The sequence below is a fragment of the Electrona antarctica genome, assembly GCF_951216825.1.
Source record: "Electrona antarctica genome assembly, chromosome: 5".
NCBI classification, from domain to species: Eukaryota; Metazoa; Chordata; class Actinopteri; order Myctophiformes; family Myctophidae; genus Electrona; species Electrona antarctica.
The window spans coordinates 40,711,197-40,731,105 of record NC_136810.1 but is presented as its reverse complement, the minus strand read 5'-3'; the positions used below and the strand labels follow the sequence as shown (position 1 = coordinate 40,731,105).

At 41.1% G+C, this 19,909-nt stretch overlaps 1 protein-coding gene across 4 annotated transcripts in view; it reads right to left on the bottom strand.

Annotated features, from left to right (window-relative positions):
* Positions 1-18,948, bottom strand: part of megf11 (multiple EGF-like-domains 11) — a 136,729-nt gene extending 117,781 nt beyond the window's left edge. For all 4 annotated transcript variants that reach the window (XM_079500660.1, XM_079500663.1, XM_079500661.1 and 1 more), the window contains exon 1: positions 18,731-18,948. The gene's annotated coding sequence lies outside the window, so the exon portion shown is untranslated. The remainder of the gene's footprint in view (positions 1-18,730) is intronic.
* Between the last annotated feature and the right edge of the window lie 961 nt (positions 18,949-19,909).

Below are 19,909 nucleotides of genomic sequence, written 5' to 3'. Positions count from 1 at the left end.
CGTTGAGAATCTACAATCGTAGGCGCCAGAGAGGAAGAGCGCCAACCAAGCAGCATAATCACTTGGTTCATTCGTAATCCAAAACAGAGTAGAAAATTGAGGACTTCTAATGGAAGTAAACATGGTCATCAAATATAGATACAAAAACAACAGAGCATATACCCTCTTTGTCCTCTTTTCTTCCTCCTTATAATTCTCTGCTGTCAAATGTATATAGTGGCATGTTTTTTTAATTAATTGGACTGTGTGTGAAAAAGGCACAAGAGCTGGAATCATAAACATGCCAACGGGTTACCAGCTTAAAGTCCACATTTTCACAAAGAAAACTAATTAGTGACTGAAACACCACCACTTATAGAACAAAATGCCAAAGTGCCTTGAGTCACATAACCCTTGTGCACCGCCTGAAATTTGGTACATTATCACCCCAGGCAACTAATAACAAACCCATGGACGATGGCGAATGTTGTGTTGCCCTCTGTGCTACATCTATCCTCCCTACAAGGCCTCATGCTGCCTGCCATGAGGTGCTGCCATGAGGCAGCGGCAGGAGCAAGTCTCACCTTCGCTCCCAGCCAGGGCTCTTGCACAAGCAATTAGCCACCCTCTGTCTGACTGCATTTAACGAGAGCTGGTGAGGAACAGACAACTTTAGAACAATTTAGCGGTGTGCGTATTAGCTTATTGAACCTTCTGCTCTCAACCACTGGCATCCCCTCTGAGTGGAGAGATGAGACTATTCTATTTTCTCTGCTGTTCTGGTCAAGGGAGCGTGTCCACATGTAGTTATGCATACAAAGCAGCCAAACATGTTTTATGGTGTTTATTGTGAAGTTTTTCGCTTCTGGGGACAGGGCCAAAGTCAGCAAGAAGTCTGGTTGTGCAGAGAGAAGAGAAAGAAAAAGAAAGCAGGGGGGTAAAAACAGAGAAAGGTGGGATAGAGGTAGGGAAGAGCACGTGGGGGAAGCAAGGCGAGCATCTCGCCAGCAAATGCTGAAACAACACAGCGCTGCTGCCAGGGCAATTTTACACCCCGATAGTTTCACACCTCAGCCACCGCCCTCCCAACTCTACTAGTCTGAACCTTGTGTCTTCATTTATTTTGTGTCAGTGTCCAAGATGTGAGAAGCCAAGCAGTGAGAAACTCGTCCGAAATGTCGCAGGGTAAGCGGCGTGTGAAACAGATAGTGGAAGAGGGGAAGAAGAGAAGAATCTCATGTGTGTGTGTGTGTGTGTGTGTGTGTGTGTGTGTGTGTGTGTGTGTGTGTGTGTGTGTGTGTGTGTGTGTGTGTGTGTGTGTGTGTGTGTGTGTGTGTGTGTGTGTGTGTGTGTGTGTGTGAATGGTGCATTTATATAGCGCCATTACCCAAGGCGCTTTACAGACTGTGCATTACATTCACACACCGATGTCGGAGGAAACCTGCATGCAAGGCACCAACCTGCACATCAGGAGCAATTAGGGGTTCAGTAACTCTGGGGGAGCCCATGGGTTCGAACTGGCAACGTTGTGGTTTCCATCCAGCCACTCACTTTTAGACAGCTGATATTACAGTATTTGAGACTTCATAATGTTTCTTGGTAGCATGTAAACATTCAAGACTCAAGATCACCACTGCCTGTAGTCTCATGTTGCTTAATCCTTAATGACTAATCAGTTGCAGGGAGGTCATGCTCTGATGCTAGTTCAGAGTGCTTCCCGACCTTCCGTTAGTCCGACCATTACTAACACTATACCAAACCCTAACCTAACCCTAACCTCACAGGAAGCCGCGGGTGATTTGTAACCCGCAGCGCGGGTGATTTGTAACCCACACAGAGGCAGACTTACCATTGGGCTAGTGTGGGCTGCAAAAAAACCCCTCTTTAATATGATTTGAAATTGTTAAGTATTGCAATCCAATTCAAGTGAAATTTATGTTTAGTTATTGTATATGTATTCTTATGGTTAAACATTGAGAGCTTCTGCTCTGCTGTCTGCACTGCAGACGTGAGTGATGCTGTGTTGTGGGGTAGCTGTGGAAAGCCCTAAAGCCTGCCATGCATGCAGTGATCTGTCTGTCTGTCTGTCTGTCTGTCTGTCTGTCTGTCTGTCTGTCTGTCTGTCTGTCTGTCTGTCTGTCTGTCTGCCTGCCTGCCTGCCTGCCTGCCTGTCTGTCTGTCTGTATCTCTCTCTCTCTCTCTCTTGGGGGGCTGGGTCCCTCAAAATTACACCAAAATTTAAATAAAATACCCCCAATATTTAGCTGTAAAGCTGGCAACTGCATTAGTGCACTATTAGTGGCTTTACTCTTTCTTTATTGCTCATCTCTCTCTTACTGTGATTTTATAGAGCACATTGTGAAATATTTTGCTGTAAAACTGCATTAGTGCACTACTGGCCACTAGTGGCTGCATCCATTCAGCAACTAGTCTGCCTGCCTGCCTCTCTCTCTTTTGGGGGGGCTGGGTACCCCAAAATTACAGCGAAATTAAAACAAAATACCCCAATTTTTTCGCACCACGCAACCCAGTGGGGCCCTGAAATTTTGTCTAGCCCGGGGGCCCTTGGGAGGGTAAATCCGGCCCTGACCCCACAGTACAGGTCGGACTAACGGGAGGTCTGGTTTAAGGCCCGTCCAGACTATAGAGACTGACAGGAGTGGATTTTCACTCCCGTCCCATCCCACTCCCACAGAAAAAAATCCATCCCGTCCCAATCACGCGGACCAGAGTAAAACATTAAAATCCCCTCCCGTCCATCCCACCCCGCTCCCACTCAAAATTACTCCCACTCCCACTTCCACTCCCATTTTATTAATTAAGTTAGTCATTAGGAAGGACAATGGATTTTGTGTTCTTTTTAGATTACTGTGTTTCATGCAGTTTTAATTCAAAAGATATGGCACCAGGAACAGTTAATCTGTGGTAATATAATGAGGCTAATTGATGTCATTCCCGCTCATGCCCGCTCCCGTTGATTTTATCATTCCTGTCCCGTCCCAATCCCGGGATTAATACCATGTTTAATCCCATCCCGTGGGAATCCCACGGAACCTGCAGGAATCCCCAAAAAATGGCATCCTCTAGTCCAGACCTCTGGCTCTGACAGTCTCGTCCTCCTCATCCCTAATGCGTCATTATTGTTCGAGAGTTATCTGATAGTCCAATAAACAGGCTGTAAACATAAGTCATGGAATAATAAAAACTGGCATATTTTCAGTGATATGCATATGAACAGCAAAGACATAGATGAAAGCAAATACGACCTGTTACATCACGAATTAGATTGGATCATATCAGTCCGTTGGTCGGGGAGCCCCTTGAAGCAGGCCAGAGGGATCGTCTGTCCTGGAGAGCTTTGACGTGTTTCTACTTTTTCAGACACTATATAGAAATCTTTCTGTCTCTCTGTTACCTTGCTTGAGCACAGCTAGGGTGCACACTCTTATAAGTAATGGTAACTGCTTAAAACTAAAGGTCTACTTTATCCCACCATCCCCCCACCTATAATTATAACCAAATAACAGGTCAACTCATTAACTCCACTTGAAAATGGTATTGCCCCAAAATCCCTCTACCCATGTAGATGACTACCCATGCCTTTCACACTAACTCTGGGTTGAGCCCGGGATTGAACTGGGATTCTTCTGTTTCCCAAATGAGGCTGCTCCTCCGCCCCAAGTAAAACTTCTTCTCTCTTGTGTGTCTTGCCATAACATATATGCAAAGAAAAGCACACAAATATAAGAACAGATGCTCCCATAATTCAGTGTGGGTACGGGTAGTAGCATATAATTCAGCACACAACGCAATAAACAAAAAGCACAAGCATTATGAACCTGTGCATGTAGCTGCTACTCAACTTAAAGGACCACTTCACCACTTTTCAATTTCTCTTCCTATAATTGGTCCGGATGAACGAATGTTCATGATAAAATACCACAATTTTTTCCTACTCAGTCTGTGTCTCATAGGAAGGCTGTGGGCAGTTCAGAAACCCGTCCACCAGTGACATCATCGATGGTGAATCCAAGCTAATAGAAACGGCAGGCTTTCTTTTCCTGAAAAGTTGCAATGCAAAAGTTGAAGCCATCGTTCTCACGATAATACAAATCTAAATATATTTTAAAACAAATCTTGTCCTATGAGACACAGACTGAGTAGGAAAAAAATGGTGGTGTTTTACCATGAACATTAGTGAGGACCAATTATATGAAGAGATGTTGAAAAGTGGTGAAGTGGTCCTTTAAGATGGCTCAGGGGGGCCTGGGCCGTGGCTCAGCGGTCCAGGCACCCTGGCTGGCAGCCCAGTCTGGCAGTGTGCCGCGGGTTCGACTCACGATCCCGACGGCCCTCACTGCATGTCACCCCCTCATTTCCTGTCAGCCTACTGTCTATCCCTCTATAAAAAATATAAAATAAAGGCGAAAGCCACAAACAAACATTAAAAAAGGAAAAAAAAGAGATAGCTCAGGGGCCACTCAGCAAAATTCCAAAAGTCCAAGGGCCTATAACATCTAAAGTCTATAACATTAAGGAAACACAGTAAAAAGCCACATTTCCATCTATAAGGCCAAATCTCAGTGAACAAAAACATTGTGATTAATGATGAAGATACAAAACAAGGCTTCATTCACAGAATGTGAAGAAAACATAAACAGATTATCACAAGTAAATAAATAAGTGGTTATTGCAGCAATCCTCGGAGATCGCAGAAGTTTTGTTTTCAAAAGAAAATACTCAGCTGACATCAGGCCATATCACTTTCTCTTGGAACAAACAATACAATACCTACTATCTTGTTCAAAACAATGAAAATAACTCATTATATTTGTATTGCCGGTATGACGGCCTACAGATACATTAAGCAGGGGCCGCATCACATGCAACATCATATGCAGCAGTCACACACATGCAAGCACACCATCTATATATCTACTGTACAGTACAGCGCACACCAAACAGCAAACAATAGTGATGAGGCATTACTGGAATCACTCACACCAACTAGACTGCCATTGCCAGATCATAAAAAAACCTGATAATTAAGCCTTTACCAAAGACGTCTTTCTCAAACTAAATTTCACTGAGTAGTCACTGCAATTAGTACAACTTTCACAGTAATTCCATAGAATTACTGTGAAAGAATAGCACATTGCTGTTGTATGCCTCCGCCATCCAGTTTATATCCTATAGTTTGTCCAGACTCATATAATGTAGCACAGACTTTGAAAGACTAACAGTTACTAAAGAGGTGCTGTAAGTTATATTTTTGGGATAAAAACTAAATTTGTTTTGGAAATTTTGAAATAGTTAAAGCTGTATGTTGTGATGGTAATTATGCTATAGACTAGAGTGTTTGTTCAGTAATAGTAATAATCCCCAGCTCTTTAATAAAAGAGAATTCAAAGAGATCTACAAAAAGATAAGGTATTGTATGTCCCAGTTACAATTTTGTCAGCTCCATTTTTTCTTTCATCACTTCAAATAACACTTGTTTCTTGATAAGATTCAATTAGTATCCATTAGCAACTTTAAAATGTTTACTAAAGAACTGGAGACAGGGAGACCCTGTTAATGAACAAACATTCTATAGCAATGATGATGGTCACAATATAGATTCAACTTTTTCACATTGTTTGTGTTTTTTGAGCTCCCCTGTGTATTTTCTATCCCCACAAATATGCAATTTTGAACAATCAGGATTTCTCATCATATAGGGGCTTTTATGGAAATTGCTCTCAGGAACAGCTCAACTGATTTGGTTGTATTTGTGATGTCATCAATGTCACCCTACTTTGTATAATTCCTCCCTCTCTTCAGTCTTCAGTTCCAAATTAGCATTTCCACCATTGTTGATTTTCCAAACTGACATGGAATGGAAACAAGCCTGGGTTTATCTAGCATCAGTATTATAATGACTCAAATATTAAATAAGTTGCATATCAGCAGTCAGCACCCCCACCACCTCAGGACAAAGTGGTCTGGTTATATTACGATATCAGAATGGTGATTGAGGCTCAAACCATTAGAAATAAGTTTGAGGGACATAAACAATATGATTTTAAATATTAAAAACTGTTTTAAAATTCTGTTATAGTTGCTTTAACAAAACAAATAAGAAAATAAGAAAACACAATATTTTTGGGGTGAAAGGTAAGTTATCAGTAATTCGATATGAATAATTTGAGAAGTACAGGCGACTGACTGATAGAGAGCTTCATCACTTGGTGCAACAACAATCACCTCAAGCAATCAATGTGAGCAAAACAAGTGAGCTTGTGTTTCAGCATACAATGTAAGTCAATGAGGGGCATATTTTGAATTATCAATTTCTAATCTGGAGAAATTATTTAGCATTTCTTGTCCACATTTGGAGTTACATCATGGCAAAGTAAAGGTAACTACACAACCCAAACCTCTGCAAAAGTGGTCTTACCCTTTAAATCAGGGGTGCCCAAAAGGTAGATCGCGATCTACCAGTAGATCACAAAGGCTGTGCAGGTAGATCACATGACATGCCCCTAAAGAGTATTTCATTTAAATATATTGAAGAAAAAAAACATTTCTCCCCCTCTATTTCCCATTCCAAGTGCATTTGTCTTATACTGTACAGAATGTAACACAAACTCTACTATTCCGAAGCCCTCTCAGGTACATATTTAAACTATTTTCAGCAATGGTATAATAATTGATTTGGTGGGTAGATCTTGCCGAGCAAAAAGTGTGGGCACCCCTGCTTTAAATGGATAGTTCATAATTCTTTAACTTAAGTTGTATGAAATAGGCTACTTGCCATTAATATGTTGCAACTGTTAATTGATTGCCCGAGTCCCGTGGTGGGAATTCTGCTCATGGTTTAGGTGAATATTAAGTATTTCCGGTCATTTTGTGGGGGGCACTGGGGCCACGCATTAAAAGTAAATGAATCCACAAAACTAGCGTCATTTGTATTGTTGACCTATTTCTAAAATATTAGTGCAACTTCCATTCAACTTTGACCCTTCCATCACATGGAACTATTTTTTGGGCGTAGTGATATGGACACAAAAAACATAGTTCTGTGTGATGGGGTCAAAAATGAACAAAAGTTTCACTATATGGTAGAAATAGGTCAACAATACAAACTAGAAAAAGTGCCCTTCTGGGCACAGGTCTCCACCAGGAGGATAGGAGTGTGTGTGATGTTTGGCAAAATGTTTAGGAGTGATATAAACATGTTTGTTTGTTTTTTTGCAACAATTTTCTTCATTTTGTTGAGGAAATGCAGAGCCAGATCACTCATAGCATCTCTGAGGATAGAATTCTGGATGAGCAGGACATGTGCAGCATTTGGTACAAAACGGGCCACTCCTGAAAACTTTGGAAGGCAATCTTAGCCAATCAGTGTAGAATCTGAGAAAGCAAACAGACTTGTCTTGATAACATGACTACAGAGATCATGTATACCGATTTGCATGAGATTTGGATGAAATCTGTGCGACTAATATAAACAATGTGTTTTGCAGAAATCGGCCTCATGGTGGCGCTATAACCGGCAGATGTGGAGGGATGCAGGGAAAATGTTTTTCCATGGCCTCTAGGGAGTGTGCATACAAAGTTGTACACAGATCGATGCAGTTATAGGTAAAAACAGGAATTGCCCTGTTATAGCGCCACCATGAGGCTGGTTTGGAAAACAAATTGTGTCATGTCGTCCTCAGCCTAGTGCAAATGTGCGTGTATAATTTCACGGAAATTCCACACTGTGTTTGTGATTTGTGGCATTTTGTTCGAAACGGACCAATCATGTGAGCTTTGGAAGCGAATCTTAGCCAATCAGGAAGGAAGATGGGAAATGGTGCAGATCTGTGTTGATCACATGACTATGGAGATAGTGTATACCGAATTGTGTGATGTATGGATAAAATGTGTACGAGTAATCTACAGAAATGTGTTTTGCCTAAATCTGCCTCATGGTGGCGCTATAACAGGCCGTTGAGGAATATTTGGGGCAGAGGTTCGTCGCACACACACACACACACACACACACAGACGGAGTGCAAAACATACTCTCTCCCCATGCCTTCGGCCTGGTGGAGACAATGAGTACAAATGCTAGTTTTGTGAATTAATTTACTTTTAATGCGTGGCCCCACAAAATGACGGAACTACTTAATATTTCACCAAAACCAGAACTCCCATGGGCAATCAATTTATACAGTTGCAACCACTATATTAAAGTATTTCATACAGCTTTAGTTAAACATTTCTGAACTATCCTTTTAAGCTTTGATTATCTTGTTCTGCAGCAGTGTGAGAGAAACAAAGACCAGATGCTTAGCTGATTGAGATAGAACATAAAGTTATATCAATGATGTCAGTAGACAATGTTTCAAATATGGATGTTGCTGCAAAGAAGCAACACATTCTAAAACATTGGATGCTTCACACACATCTTCAAACAATCAGCACAGAAAAGCGATACAATCACCACAGTTTCAATATTAGTGGACAGTCTGGACACCCAAGATTAGTGTCACCAATTCAGTATTCAACCAATATGATGAAATGTCACAACCACAATCTCCCCAGAGAATCAATTGCAATATGTATAATATATCAATATATAATTTAGATAATTTCACTGACACTGCCAGTGTTTGGTATTTTACACTGTGCATACCTACACTTCAGGTGTCAGGATGATGCTCTTGGGGATATGAAGCTCTTCAAGTAAAATGGACCACCAATGTCCAGGAATGGTATTTTTGAGACAAAGGGCTCCATTTTCGTCACCGCTATACCCCTTATCCCTAAACTTCTTTGCCTCTTTTTACTATTTTGCAAAACATTTTTGAATAGTTAAAATGGCCAGTCTACAAGCTCACAACATGTCAATGTAGATTGGCTAGTTGAACTATTCAAAAATGTTTTTCAAAATAGTAAAAAAAAAAAGAAAGGCAAAGAAGTTTAAGGATAAGGGCTTTAGCGGTTACGAAAATGGAGCCCAAAGTCTCACAAATATATTAGCACTGCAAATCACCTGTGCTGTAGTAAAAGCTAAACAAACACACAAACAGTCTTAGGCAATGATCCGCAGCAGTTCTTTCTGACTGTAAATTATACTCGTTTAAATTTCTACAAGTTGTCTAAATGTCTACACAAACTCCACCCAGCACGTGCTGGGTGGAGTTATTAAATGAATGTAAACCGAGATCACATCAACATTGGTTTATATCGGTTATCGGCCATAACAGCAATTCATTATCGTCCAGAAATGTCATATTGCCCATCCCTACCAAATTCGAATCTGTTTATCCTATAGTCCATGTGGCCGTCTGCGCCAGATGACCAGACATCTGGCCCAGACATCTGGCCCAGACATCTGGCCCAGAAATCTGGCCCAGACATCTGGCCCAGACATTCCTGAGATGTTGCGTTCATGAGAATGGGATGGACGTAAGGCCACAGTGACCTTGACCCACAACAATAATCAGTTCATCCAATGTGGACATTGTGCCAAATTTGAAGAAACTGCCTCAAGGCTGTCCTGAGATATTGATTCACGAGAATTGGATGGGCCGATGGACAGACAACCAGAAAACAATGCCTTGAGGCACTGTTGTCACCGGCAAAGGCATAATTAGGAATTTACCACAATCTGTGGCACACCCAGCATACAAGTGTCACAGCAGCAATTAAATGTAAAGAATGTACTCAAAACATTCAGTTAAAATAGTAGCTAAATAGAAGCCACCTGAAGTTAATACTATGACCTGGCATATATTTTATTGCAATGGCATTCACAAACCGTGCATAAGGCATTCAACATAATTTCGAAACACTGCCATGTAATGCAAAACAAATCCAGCATACGGAATAAAAATGGTGTACTCAAATGCGGATGCGGCAAAATTATCAAGCTGACGATGCAACCCACACCACAGTTTAATGAATACACCATGTTGTACGTATAGTGTAGGAGCATGACCCCGACTTGAGATTAATGATCTGGGTCCTGTGAGAAAGAAGGTCTGCCCTGAATTCCATCCTCGGCCTCGAGGGCTGTATGAAGCCTGTGAGCTTTTGATCAAGTGTCCTGTGCTCTCTAGGCAAACACAGACATACGCCTGCAAGATTAATACAACCGTCTCTCAGAACTGTATAATCTGTTAAGTGTCACCTGGCTCTTCACCAGAACACCTTCCGGCCTCTGACACAGTCACTGTTTAAAAGGAACGCCCCGACTCTGCATGCATTGCTGGCCCTGTGCAATATGGACAGGGTGTCTGGCTGTCTTTGATGGAGATGGGGAGATGCTCAATGAGGGTGATGTATTATGCATGAGATGCTCCTGTAAACCTTTTTTTATTTTGCATCTAAATCCCACATGTGGCTCAATCTGTGCTCCATTCAGTGTCCTGACTGCCGACCATTGATCATAAGCGAGGGACCCCGGGGTTGCTGAATAAGCATTGCGGCTTTATGTTAAAGGGGCTCAGTGATGGTATCAGTGAGCTCTTATACCATAAAGTGAGATCCATCATCATACTGTACGTTGGCAGTGGACCAGGATTTGGCCAACAGCACCGATCCCAAGAGATATGAGGAGCGATATGAGGAGTTTATTAGACAGGAGAAACATAAGACGGGCATTATGTTTATGTGAGATACTTCCATGGCATTCAATGTTCAATAGGGCCAAACACAATCTAAGTATACGTATGTCTTCTCTGTCTATCTGGGTTTGAATTTAAATTACAATGTAACTGTGTTCAATAAACCACATTGAAAATGAAACAGAAACATACAAGACACACTGATATGCATGACACTGCTATATGCACATCTCTTTCTCTCTAGTGGCGAAAACTTCTGGGAACTCAGAACACACACACACACACACACACACACACACACACACACACACACACACACACACACACACACACACACACACACACACACACACACACACACACACACACACACACACACACACACACACACACACACACACACACACACACACACACACACACACACACACACACACACACACACACACACACACACACACACACACACACACACGTGCCGAATCAGCGGTCCGACACGTTAAAATTACCACCGCTGAAGTGCCCTTGAGCAAGGCATTGAACCACTACCATGAAATGTTCTATGAGCAGGGCCTGGCTGGAAACAAGTTCTTGAGCTTAGCCCAGATACCCTGGGTAAATATAGTAACTTTGCTTTGCTTTTCTTACACATATGCTGCAGCTACAGTATTATGCCATATTCAGGTTCATATACAGTATGTGCATATATGTGGATAAAAAGGAAATATATGTCTCTATAGCTTATGCAATTTATATTTCCATGTGGGCGGGTGCATCAGCTAGGTCGGGAGGTAACAGGGGGTGCATCAGCTAGGTCGGGAGGTAACAGGGGGTGCATCAGCTAGGTCGGGAGGTAACAGGGGGTGCATCAGCTAGGTCGGGAGGTAACAGGGGGTGCATCAGCTAGGTCGGGAGGTAACAGGGGGTGCATGGCCAAAAAGGTTTGGGAACCGCTGCTCTAACGTTCCAGAGGCAAGGCATCACACTGTAGTAGTCATCACACTATTAAAGGACTGTTAAGCACATTGAGTCATTTGTCCAATTTGATCATATAAATCTAATGCGACAAAACAACTCAAACATACATTCCTATATTTGTCAGATTGTCGGTCATGTACTGTATACTGACTCATGGCGATCTATGTGGTACCCTATAGGACACCCAGGTGTTTTCCAATATAGATTACTCATCATGCTTGGATTCAATGCTGGTTTTGACATTTATGAGGTCACGATTCATTAACCACTTAAGTCCTATTTTACTTAGTCGTACGACGGTGTCACACAGAGAAAAGATCCAATGTGCACGCTCGCAACGCACTTAAAAATATATTTTTGAAAATGTTATGATATGCTAAAAATAGGGACGCCAGGGTTAATGTGCGTTAAAGTGAATTAACTTCTCTGTAATGTAGGTATACTGTGTATGCCATGTAAGACATTTCACTGACTTCTTCCCATTTAAATTAATACCTGTGTACTGAGGGGTATCATACATCAGCCCTATTAGTCAAAGAAATAAGCTGATGTCTTAGAAATGCCTGTGCCTCTGCTCTCCCCTCAGGATCCGTCCCCTCGTCTATGTCGTGTTACCCCTGTGTTGATTGCACATTGTGTTCACAAGTCTGCATCTTGTTACAGTATACTGTATAAGCTCTGCCCTCTTGTTAGTCGTTCTACATGCAATCGTCGGTTCTGTTGTCCTGTTGTTCATGTTGTAACGTTGTAAGTAAGCCAGCGATTATGACTACCTACCTACCTGTGCCCATGTCTGTGTGTTAATGTATTGTGCCTGTCTGAAGAAGCAAACTTGTTTTAACAACAGAATGCTGTGGTTGGGTCCTGCTGTAAACTGTAACAAGAATAAGATTAGCTGAAAATCATGTTGCTCATAGAATGTGTATAACAATCTTTTCTATAAAGTCTAGACAAGTGATTAAGTCCTATTTAAACCCCATGGTGCTGCTAAGTAGTAAAGCCAGCACAACTCGTCAACTTATGCACAGCTGAAGCAAATATGAATTGGATAAAAGTGTGAGCCTAAGATAGAGAGTTGGTTTAGCTGTCCAGGCGGGCATAATGATTGCTTTAATAATAGCCCCATCTGCAATAACTCCACGTCCCTCCATCGAGATCTCATCAATGCTCATTTCCTCAACTGAATGTCGACTCTTACGTCTCCAGTGGACGATGTGTCATATGTCCCTCTGTGCTGTGACAGAGAGCCTGTCTATCTCTAAAGAAACCAAGGATTTATGGTAATCGCCCCTGACCAGAAGGGTGTGGGGTGTAAAAAGTGGCAGGTGTAAGCAGATGCATCAGCAGTATTTGCAAAAAGTCACCCGACTCCCAGGAGGATGGTGCTTGTCATTAAGACAAACAGGAAAAGAACTGATGAGTGCATTAATCAGAATGCAGCCAAGCAGCAGTGGTGAGCCGTGGTCTGTGGCATTTCTCCTGGGGAGCGTCCAGAGCCCATCACACCTGAGGGAGGGGGATTAGCTGAGCTCCTCTCTGGAGTTCTTCTATCTGAAATCGGCCTTAGCTCATCGTTTCTTCTCCTCGCCTAGGAGGCTGCGGCTGGATATCAGGCTCAGGCGATCTATTCCTCTGCAGAGTGCCGGCTGACCGACATCAATGCAGTGTGCATTGTCAAATTATTAATTAAATGCATGCAAGCATAATAAGATGTGGGATGTGATCAGACCTTTGGGATGGCTAACTTCAAATTGAATCTCAATCTAAATTGCAGATTTCTGCTATGCCTTTAGTTTTATTATTGTGCTCTATGCTGTTTTAAAATAGATTTCTATGGTATGGTGTTAGATTAAGTAGGCTAAGCACCACTTAATTACACTGTATTACAAAATGCATGATCAACCCATATTGACATACAAATTAATGAAAAGATCAATGCTGCCATAGATTTCAGAGACAGTGCGCCGAACATAATACATTGTGTATAAAAATGTTCAGTTCTATCCAACATTATGCCTGAATGAATGGATATATTGCACATTTGTAGTAAACAATAGTGACTGCTGATGCTATGCTTTTTCTGCCATTATTGAAAATCAACATAGGCTATGCTAGACCATAGTAGCCTATAAAGAATTGGGCTAATTGATCGAGGCACTACATATAGACCAGGCCAGGCTTGGTTTAGGCCTACCGTTTTGTTGTTGTTGTTGTTGTTTGTCTCTTTTTCCACAAAGGTGATTTTTTTCCCCTCCTATATACAGGTTTAATGTTTGTTTTTAGTTTTATAAACGCCATTGACAATGAAGTGAAAATGTACTTCATCTTGTCCCTAACACAAACATGAAATGCCATTAACAATAAAGAGAATGTAATGTTTGTTTTGGCACCGTTTGTTTTACATCACCATTACATCACCTAATCAATATGAGTTAGACTTTAATATATTAGCGCCCCTCACTTCACACGGGTGTGATTTGTGAGGGGAGCTAGCCCCTCCTATATACAGGTTTAATGTTTGTTTTTAGTTCAATGTTTGTTTTAAAAACGCCATTGGAAGGGAAATGTATGTCATATTGTCCCTCATTACATCATATTGTCTCTTTAATGGCATTTGTGTTGGCACCGTTTGTTTTACATCACCATTACATCACCTAATGAACAGACTTTAATATTAGTGCCCCTCCTCACTTCACACGGGTGTGATTTTTTAAATACCAATGACCATGGCTTTTGAAAGTGTAGAGAGAATTTGCCAGGGAAAGTTTAGAACCAACGTCCATATTTTTCATTAACTTCTGCTAATGCATTTACTGTGGCTCCAGGGTATTTTGTCAGTGTTCAATGCACTTTTGCTGAATAATAACATCTATCAGTCAGTTCAAAGCAAAAACCGCTTCATTTGCAGAATAAAGGTCACTGGAGCCATTTCTTTTCAAGGGTTCTGAGGGACAAGTCTTTATTTATTTATTTTTTTTTTGTTTGTTTTTTCCTTCTAAGAAAATACTGAGGAAATAGCAATAAAACTGATGGGCACAGTCAGATACCATTTTGAATGAAGTGGGTGTGCATTGGACAATCGTGAACTGAATAATGTGTTCACTTAAGTGATTTTTTCCCATCCTAGAGGGTACACTACAGTATATTTATAATGAATCTGGTTTTAATGTATGCCCTGCATCTCCAACAGCGTGAGTGGAGATACATTAGAACATAGTCTTATGATGTGTTAATTTAATTAACTGAATGAATAATGAATTGTGTCTACTAAGTTGATCTAATGATTTGATTGTTTTAATGCTGTATATATAGCTTACACACATGCATAATGCCTACAGTGTTTTTGTTTTCCTTTTGTTTTTTGTGTATATTGATAGGTAACCTGTGACATATTTCTCCTATGCCTTTCTTTTGTTTTTATCGCATCTTTTTTTCGCTATGTCATTGTTTCTGGTTTTATTTGTCTTTATATGTTGTCCATATGATGAATTCCTGTTCTGTTATGATGAATTCCTGTTCTGTTCTTTGTATATATAGAAGTGTCTATTTGTACGTCTCTAAATGTTTTGATGAATTGAACATGGTGGACCCTCTTGTAAAGTGTAATGCTTAATTGGGTCGTCCACTCACAGTTAACAGCCTTTGTATTGAGTTTGTGCTTGAAATGTACTGTAATTCTGCAAACTGTTAATAAATATTTCAATCAAATCAATCTATGTGTTGTTTTTTGTATCTGTATGACTACACTGTGGTGTTCACATAAAATACAAATATAAAGTATAAAAAAAAATATATAGCTTACAAACTAAAATCACAAATGTTGTTATACTCCTTTTAATCTTCTTTGTGCATACTTAACGCTATTTAATAAAACAAAAAAAATAAATTATAAGTAAGAAAATCAAGTCTTGCAAATTCATACAGTGGAATCCAATTGCTCCCTGCTAGCCAATGTCCTTGGGAACAGAAGTAACTGTCAGCTTTCCGCAGCCACACTCCTTCATTAATCAGCACTAATTAAATGTATTGATTGAGCCAAACATCAGGATTCCAGCTGAAAAGGTTTACTAGACTGTAAAAAATGCACACAACAAAAACCACAGCAAATGGACAAACCACTTGGCATGCCCTTAGGGAGCATGTCGCCTCGCAAGAGCTCAGAAAGTGAGACAAAGACGTTTCTGCTCATTTCTAATCACACACTGCCAGGATTCCTGCTACACTGCCATGGCACTGCCACAGTGCACTGCTGTCACCAAGAGCCTGGAAAGCCTAAATAGAATTGTATTTATTCATATGAATCAGCACGCACGCACGCACGCACGCACGCACGCACGCACGCACGCACGCACGCACGCACACGCACGCGCACACACACACACACACACACACACACACACACACACACACACACACACACACACACACACACACACACACACACACACACACACACACACACACACACACACACACACACACACACACACACACCAATTATCAATCATAATAATTTAGGAAATAACTAATGTGAAAGTCCTTGATTGTTTCAGAACCCACACTTCTAGAAGGAACGTATCAGTCTGATACTGTTTAAAGGATCAAAAACATGAATGGAAACAGAGAGCAAAAGCTAATCTTTGAAAATGTTTAAAGGGGTATTTCATTTTACTTATGTTGTTGTCACACTGTCATTTTAACATCTACTACAGAAGGACTAGAGCAAGTGCAATTCACTTTCCCTCCCTCCCTATATAAACCCATTGTAACTTCAAACTCCATTTCAACCATCCATGTTACATTCACTGAAGTGAAAACACATGTCCTTAGTTCTGCCATGCTTTTAATGCATGTTTTTTCAATTCCTTTTTTATATAGCTATAATATTTGTTTGAAAATGAAAGAATACTACCCGTGTGAAGTGAGGGGCGTTCTAATCAATTATTGACCTTATACCAACCTTGAAACATACCTTAGTTAGGTCCTTATTGGCCAAGTGTTTCCACCGATATACCGACAGACATATCGACAGAAATACCGACAGCCGATTGGCTCAGACACATATGACGTAAATTCTCCATTCATTGTCAATGGCATTTAACGTTTGTGTTAAGACAGAATCTACACTATAGCTGTTTGGTGCTAGCGCCCCTCAAAAATAAATAAAAGAATAAAATAAGATAAATTAAAGATGTTATTAAAAAAAAACACGCCGCCCTCATGCATTATAGAATCAGTGTTTTCAACGAGTCTAACGTGGTCAGTTAAAATGACCCCAGAAGTGTTTTAAATAAATAACCCTATAAGAAGTTTAATCAAACTAAAAGCTTTGGTCTGCCTGACAAGAAAACAAACATAGAAACGTTGTAGTGCCAAAGTGCAGTTATGACAAATGACTTTATAACAAATTGCTAATGCATGCCATGGATGTCATGCTGACTTGCTGAGTGTGGGTTTCAATATGTGGTGTCTACTGCTGCATCTACGTATAGTCTTAATATTTAGAGTTTGAAGGGAACTTTCTTTTTGGTGAAAGATCTGGCCAAATAGCCTTCAAAGTTCTCTTTCTTCATGCCGTGTTCTACTCATTTTGTCATTCCATCACGTTTCTATGTTGATGGTGGCTTAAGTTATAACTACTATACAAATGTACTGCAGAGATCAGGCGACAGCTCTGTAATGCTAATTTGCACTCTTGGGTATTTTAACCCTGTGTTACTAAAGAATGCATGGTGCTAGCTCGTTCACAGCAGGGCGCATAGCCTGATGCTGTCCATCGGTGGTGGTGCTGAAGCTGAACCATTCTCCACTGATGAATGTGTTAGTTACACATTAGTGTGCTGTCCTTGGTTGGCTGTTGGTGTTTTGTTTAGTCCTTCAGAACAAGCTTGTCTTACAGTTTCTTTGGCTCAATAATTGACCATTTGTTTATGATAGAATATTAGCTATTTATACAGTTTGTACATTTCAAATGTTTTTATCATCAGAAGGGCCCCTCGAGAGTGCTCCGCTCCCTCTGTGCTGAGAGAGTCTAGAACGGCCTGAGGCAAAGAAACTGAGCATGGGGCTCAAAGACACTTTCTGTTACTGATCTTTGTTTGTGTGTGTGTGTGTGTGTGTGTGTGTGTGTGTGTGTGTGTGTGTGTGTGTGTGTGTGTGTGTGTGTGTGTGTGTGTGTGTGTGTGTGTGCGCACGCGTGCGTGCGGCTAATGTGGATGAGACAGAGACAGAGGGGGGTATACATTTCGAACAGTTCTTCATTTAGTGGGTATAAAGGTATTTATAAGTCAGCCACAGGCTGTGTGGTTCACTAACTTTTGGTCCACAGCAGACTATAGGTACTATCTACTAATGAGATTGATTATTAAATCAATGTATACCTGCTCATTGACTAATGCTAGTTTGAATAGAAGTTCATGTCAGTAATTTGCACTCTGTTGTCATCTAGTGGTTATAAGTGATATAGCAAACCATATCGCGTGATTACAAAACATTGACAGCTGGATGCCATCTGCATCCATTCCATTAAGAGCAAGTTCTAAACCCAAAGATAATTCTCGTACACCCCTACAACAACAGACTACAACTGGCGCATCCTTTAAGGCTGCGACATTTCTTTTCTCTAAATGTGGGCTAATGTATTAGGGAAAACAACATCCAACAGTGATGGGACCTATAGTGCGCTAGTTAGGCAATAACAAACAACCAAATATATTAATAAAAATAAATGTAAATGATTCAAACAAATTTCAGCTGCGGTAAAGGTCTTGCGAATATTGAGCAGAGCTACACACTGACTCAATGGTTGACCAAGCACGTTCAACACAATCTTTTTGAAAACACCACAAGCTAAAACAACTACACTCTTTGCAGGAAAATGTGTCACTTTTTTGATGAAAATAGCTAAATTAGATTCTATAGTCGGCCGCTTCAACAAAACGCAGGGGCACTGTCAAATGCGAAATTTCACAACAACTTGGTGTGGGCTAAAACACACACAATTAGACAAATAAGTGGGAAATTGGAATACAAATGTAAAAAACTTAACTCTCACGTACAAACATGAAAGCGACCATAAATTAGTTGGCGTGCAACATCACCAGCTGCTCACAGTTAGGCTAATGATAAAAAATCAAACCCGAATGCGCTAAATTCAGAAAACGAAAACTCACCTTCAACAGATAGACTTCAGAATCAAAGTTGTCGCCCATGGAAATGCAATTCAAAAGGTCCCACGCGCGACGTGGTGTTCTTCCATTTTTTAACAAAGTTTTACCCTGAAGTGCTCGTTTAATGTTTGTATGAGGCTGTTTGGATTGAAGTGGTTCTAATACCAAAACTCGGTAAAATGAGTCTCCTGCGTACAGCGTCTTTCCTCCCCTTCGCTCTCCTCTCCTCTCCTCTCCTCTCTCAGACTCTGAATGACTTGAAGCGCGGCCCACTTTAAACTCAAATGACGTCATTGAAGCTGGTGCTGATGCTGCACATGCGCGCGCGCACACACACACACACACACACACGCACGCGCGCACACACGCGCACACACACACACACACACACACACACACACACACACACACACACACACACACACACACACACACACACACACACACACACACACACACACACACACACACACACACACACTTTTCTCAGTGCATCTTGAATACAAAAAAGAAATGTCTCCATCTGAATCATACCCCCTCAACAATATATCTCCCGCTTCTTCTTTCACTCAAATTCCCTTGACAGACTTATGAAGCAAAATAATTCTGCCTTTAAGCTCTCGTGTTTTGTTTCATGCTCATTAAGGATCAGAAACATCCGATTGATGAACTTCTGAATTGCACAGATGTTGGCTAAATCCCCAGAAATGCCAAATGTACAACCAACCTGTATGTCAACAGGTTTAGATTATATGTTGTGTTGTTTGTTGAAAGTTTAAATTTAAAGTATGTTTTCCCAGAGAATGACTGCGACTGTACTACGGTCAAAACCCATGTCTGTCTGTCCATCGATCCGTTCGTCATGCCCCCATATATGGCCATCAGTTTCTCACGCCTCGTGACACGTCACGCCACCATATATGGCCGTCAGTTACTCACGCCTCGTGACACGTCTCGCCACCATATATGGCTGTCAGTCCGTCACGCCTTGTGACATGCTCCATATATGGCCGTCTCCATATATGAAGATCACGACACTGACCTCATCAAACCCTGGATAGCCATACATGGAGAAGACTGGATCATCACCTTCTGCAGGGTTGGCTTCAGGGTCCAGACTCTAAACTAACTAAACTAAACTAATACATGGGCAACTGGCGGCCCGGGGGCCACATGCAGCCT